The sequence below is a fragment of the Bidens hawaiensis genome, unplaced genomic scaffold (assembly GCF_021521415.1).
Source record: "Bidens hawaiensis isolate Kalapana, Puna unplaced genomic scaffold, B.hawaiensis_p1.1 tig00012199_1, whole genome shotgun sequence".
NCBI lineage: Eukaryota > Viridiplantae > Streptophyta > Magnoliopsida > Asterales > Asteraceae > Bidens > Bidens hawaiensis.
Window position 1 is genome coordinate 639,444 of NW_027491985.1, and position 5,833 is coordinate 645,276.

The 5,833-nt window shown below is 41.8% G+C and overlaps 1 pseudogene; it reads left to right on the forward strand.

Moving 5' to 3' along the window:
• Nucleotides 1–4,478: 4,478 nt before the first annotated feature.
• Nucleotides 4,479–5,833, forward strand: LOC143540341 (mitochondrial metalloendopeptidase OMA1 pseudogene; annotated as a pseudogene).

Genomic DNA, 5,833 nt, shown 5'->3' on the forward strand with positions numbered 1-5,833 from the left:
GTTGAAGTCACCATCTTGATTCCCCAACTTTCACAAAAGTTGGTTGTTTTACTATCGTTGAACTGTGATCCATTTTCACAAACAATCTCTGCCGAGATACCAAATCTTGTCAGGATATTGCGTTTGATGAATGAGATCACATCCTTTTCTTTAACTTGGGCAAATGCCTCTGCTTCAATCCACTTGGAGAAGTAGTTTGTCATGGCCAGCATAAAGACCTTTCCACCAGGAGCCTTGCACGGCTTTCTCACAATATTCATTCCCCATTTCATAAATGGCCACGGGGATATGATAGGATATAATGGTTCAGCTGGTTGATGCAAGATGTTGCTGTATCTTTGACAAGTATCACATTTTCTGGAGAAGTTCATTGCGTCCTTCTTCATTGTTGTCCAGAAGTAACCTGTCCTCGGTATCTTGGATACTAAGGCTCTGCCCCTAGTGTGGTTTCCACAATCACCTTCATGTATATCTTTGAGAACTTCTTGTGCTTTTTGATATTCCAAGCATCTCAAGTATGGACCTGCAAATGACTTTCTATACAAAACATCATTTAGGATAATATACTGGGTTACCTTCATTTGGAAAGCTCTTGGATTTTCTCCTTCTGGGATCTTGTTATCCTGAAGATACCGTATTATAGGATGGGTCCAGGATACTAGGTCATCCTCAGTTTTTGAAATTTCCACAACTTCGTAGTTCTCCTTTGTTGCTGGAGTCAAGATATGTATGATGGGTATCTTGATGTCATCAGGTATCTTGAGACCTGATGCTAAATTTGCCAAAGCATCTGCTTCAGTGTTTTCTTCTCTTGGTACATGTACTATATCAAATGATTTGAAACACATAGCTAATTTCTTAACTATTTCTAAATATTTTACTAAGTTTTCTGCATTCACTGCATAAGAGCCATTGAAATGGTTAGCTAATAACAAAGAATCAACATAAACTTGAAGATACCTGACCTTCATATCCTTAGCTAATTGCAAACCAGCTATTAAGGCTTCATATTCAGCCTCATTATTAGTAGCCTGAAATCACAAGATATGGATAGAGGTATAATGTCCCCCTGTGGCGATTTTAGCAGGATACCTAGACCTGTTTCTTTTATGTTGGAAGCACCATCAGTATGCAAAGTCCAACTCTTCTTGATCTCCAATTGTTGAACTTCCTTTTCTGCTTCCTCAAGTATATCCTGGCTAAAATCAGCCACAAAGTCGGCAAGTTCCTGAGATTTGATGGCTGTCCTCGGTTCATACAAGATATCGTATGCACTAAGTTTCACAGCCCACTTTGCCATCCTACCTGACATTTCTGGTTTTCTCAAAACAACTTTAATAGGATAGTTAGTTTTTACATGAATAACATGAGTTTCAAAGTAGTGTCTTAATTTAGAAGCCATTATAAGTGCTAAAATTAATTTTTCAAGATAAGAATACCTGAATTCAACATCTAGTAGACTTTTACTTACATTATATATTGGATGTTGTTGACCTTCATGATCTTTGATCAAGACAGCACTTATTGCACTCCCCGACACAGCTAGGTACAAAGATAATGGCTCACCATCAACTGGCTTCATTAGGAGTGGTGATGAGGATAGGTATTCTTTCAAGGATACCAATGCCCTTTATTGCCTTTCTCCCCATTCGAACTTTTGATTCTTTCTCAGGATATCATAGAAGTCTTTACACTTCTCTGAAGATCTCGAGATGAATTTGTTCAGAGCTGCTATTCTGCCTATCAATCTTTGTACATCTTTGACAATTCTTGGTGATTTGATATCCAGGATAGCCTTGATCTACTCAGGGCTTGCCTCTATTCCTCTCTTGGTGACCATGTATCCAAGAAACTTTCCTGCTTTGACACCAAAATGACACTTGGCTGGATTCAGCTTCATGTTGTATTCATCCAGGATATCAAATGTTGTTGCTAAGTCTTTGAGATGATCCCTAGCCTTCTTTGACTTTACCACCATGTCATCTATGTAGACTTCCATCATGTCCCCCAAACATCATGTTGACTAGCTTCTGGTATGTTGCACCTGCATTTTTTAGTCCAAAAGGCATTGCAGTATAACAGTATATACCTGTGGGAGTCATGATGGTTGTGTCTTCCTGATCTGAGGCTCCATTTGAAGTTGTTGAAATCCTGAGGATGCATCCATGAAGGTTAGCAGCTCATGGCCAGTAGTTGCATCCACCATCGAGTCAATGTGTGGTAGTGGAAATGGATCTTTTGGGCAGGCCTTATTCAGGTATGTGAAGTCCACACACACTCTCCGCTTTCCATTCTTTTTTTGGACTATAACTAGATTGGCTAACCATCTAGGATATTGGACCTTTCTTATCATCTTGGTTTTGAGCAGCTTCTATACTTCTTCTTGTATGATAGTGTTTCTCTCACGAGCAAACTTCCTTCGCTTTTGATGTACCGGCCTGAAAGATTTATCTATACCAAGTTTATGAGTAATTATAGATTTAGAGATACCTGTCATATCTTCATGTTTTCAGGCGAAGGTAGAAACTCTTTTCTTTAGGAAGGATATCAACTCCATCTCAATATCCTCAGGAATACTTGATCCTAATAATACTTTGATCTCTGTATCCTGAGGATCCAAAGATACTTCCTTTACATCCTACTCTCTTGCTTGCAGGACCTTCCCTAGCTGTTTCTGTAATTGCTATGCTTTAATAGGCTTTGTAGTCCACTTCATTGATGAAGCATAACATTCCTTTGTAGTCCACTTCATTGACGAACCATAAGACGCATGTCAAGCCTCTAAAATGATATATGTTAGGGTCTGTTTGGTATGGGGTAATGGAATGAGCGATGGAATGGAATGAGCGAGGTAATGGAATGAATCATTACCATTCCATTGACATATTTGGTTACCATGCGGAATGGAATGAATTATTAGTTTTTCTTCTTTGGTAAGCTAGAAAAAGCCGGAAAAGAATAAAATAAAAATGGTAGTGAGTGGTAGTTGGGTGGTGGTGGTGGGTGGCGAGCAATAATGGTGGTAGCGATGGTGGGCGGCGGTGGCGATGGGCGGGAGCGTTGTTGGTGGTGGCAGTGGTAAGAGGCGGGTGGCGGGCGGTGATGGTGACAGGCGGGAGCGATAGTTGGTGGTGGGCGACGCTGGTAGGTGGTTGTTGTTGTTGGTGGTTTTCGGTGGCGGCGGAGGGGGTAGTGGTGGCGGCGGGTGGCGGAGGCAGATAGTGGTGGTGGCGGCCGACGACGGAGGCAGTGGTGGTGGTGGCGGGCGACAGAGGCGGTGGTGGGTGGTGGTGATGGGAGGGGTGTGGAGCGATATAGTGAGAAAGAGGGATGTAATGAAATAAAAACAAGGGGGTGGATGGAATGAATTTGAGGTGTTTTTGGAGGAATGGAATGGACATGGTAATGAATGATTCCATTCCATTGACCAACCAAACACATTTTTTTTCATTCCATCATAATGGTCCATTCCATTCCACATCTAATTTATGCATACCAAGGGTCTGTTTGGTATGAGATAATGGAATAGACGTTGGAATGGAATGGACGTGGTAATGGAATGGACAAAGGAATGTAATGAGTTATTACCATTCCAATGAGATGTTTGGTTACTACATGGGAATGCAATGAATGATTACTTTATGTTGTTCGGTACGTAGGAAAAAAAAAGAAAAAATAAAACTAAAATGGTAGTGATTGGCGGTGGTGGTGGGAGCTAGGTGACGGTCGTGCCATTGGTGGGTGGTGATGGTGGTTAGTGGTGGCGGGCGATGGTGGCGACAAGAGATAATGGTGGTTGGAGGTAGGTGGTGGTGGTGTTGGGGGTGGGTGGTGGCGGTAACAGTGGAGGTGGCAGGCGGTGGTGGGCAACGGTTACGGTGGGCAGCGGGTGGTGGTGGTGAGGGGCGGGGGCGATGGTTGATGGTGGCGGCTGGCGGGGTGGCGGTGGTGAGAAACTGGCACTGATGGCAGCGGTTGGTGGCGATGGCGGTAACAACGGAGGTGGACGACAATGGTGGTGGTTGATGTGGCGATGGTGGTTGGTGGTGGTGGGTGTTGATGGTGGTGGTGGGTGTTGATGGTGGTGGATGTGATGTAAGGTGAAAGAGGGAATGAAATGAAAAAAACATGAGGTATGGATGAAATAAAATTGAGGTATTTTAGAGAGAATGAAATGGACTAGATAATAAGTTATTCCATTCCTTTGACTAACCAAACACACTTTTTTTCACTCTCTTTATAACGAGTAATTCTATTCCATCCTTCGTTCGTGCATACCAAACTCCATCAAGTTTACTTCCTTTCCTACCAAAAAAGGAAATGTGGCATTGTTACTACTCAGGTCACTCTCTCTTGAACCTCAAAAATGGCATGGCGTCTCATATCAAAATCAGGGTTTCATAATTCTTCTTCATTCAATCTCAGCCGTCATTTCGTAATATCTGCCTTTACCTTTGCCTTCGTAATAACCAATTTCCATGGCGGCGTGGTACACAAGATCAAAATTAGGGTTTAATATTAATATAGCTTCTTCTTCTCCTCGTTCCAAAATTACCACTCCCAAACCCTCGGTTTCCATAATCAATAATAATTTGAGTAATTGTCCAATTGTTGCTGCTTCACCGCTGCTAAGGAGTTGTTCACATTTTCGATATTATCATGTTGATCGCCCACAGGTTAGACTTAAGCGTCCCTCCAAACTCATTGCAACCCTGACTGTAGCATTAGGAATTGGAATTGGGGGAATCGCATATTTTAGGAATGCTGAGAGAATACCGTTTTTGAAACGCAAACACTTTATTCTAATGTCGGTTGACGATGAGAGATTAATTGGCCGGTCTAAGTTTCTGGAGAAGAAGGCTGAATTTGAAGGCAGAATTGCACCCGAGATGGACCCGGACAGTGTGCTGGTTAGAATGATTTTGAAAAATGTACTTCAAGCATTACAAACCGGATTATTGAAGAAAGAGGCTTTAACTTATGTTGCTTCGCAAAGTAAAAGGGTTGAATTGGGAAGCTTTCGGGTTAAAATGATTTTGAATCTTGATCGGGCGAATTTGGCTCCTTCGCATTTGGAGGGGTTGAATTGGGAAGTTTTGGTGGTCAAGGATGAAGCTGTTTACGCGTCTTGTTTGCCTGGCGGCAAGATTATTGTGTTTACTGGATTGTTAGAGCGCTTTAGTACTGATGAAGAACTTGCTACCATTATTGCTAATGAGGTGTATTTACTTACTTATGACGGCCTCGTAAACTATGTTTATTTCAAGATATGCGTATTTTAATAATTAATGCTATTAGTTAACATGAGCATATGGTTGTAGGTTGCACATGTTGTCGCAAGACACTATGCTGCGTGGTTTACAAGGAGCCTCCATCGTGTGCCTGTGCTGATAGTTTTGTATAAGCTTCTTAGCCCAGAACGTGTCAACAAATCGCGTGTTTTTCAGCAAGAGCTTCGTTTTTGCCAAAGGTATGGTATAAATTCATGAATAAGAAAGTATTGATTACACGTGTATGTGATGGAAAGGGGTGTTTGTAATATGTAGGATAGCGATTGAAGCTGATTACATAGGGCTGCTGTTGATGGCTTCTGCTGGATATGATCCACGGATCGCACCAAAGGTATTCGAAAAGATGGTTCAAGCGTCGAGTGATTCGGCCTTTAAAAATTACGCTTTTACTCATCCATGGGGAAAGGCAAATACTAAAGTGGTATGTGAAGCATGGGTGATGCAAAAAGCAATCTCTATGTATGAAGAGGCCATAGCAAGTTGATACTTGATGGTTTATTCTTTAACCAGAATAAGTAGGATTTTTAGCATAGTATATGTTA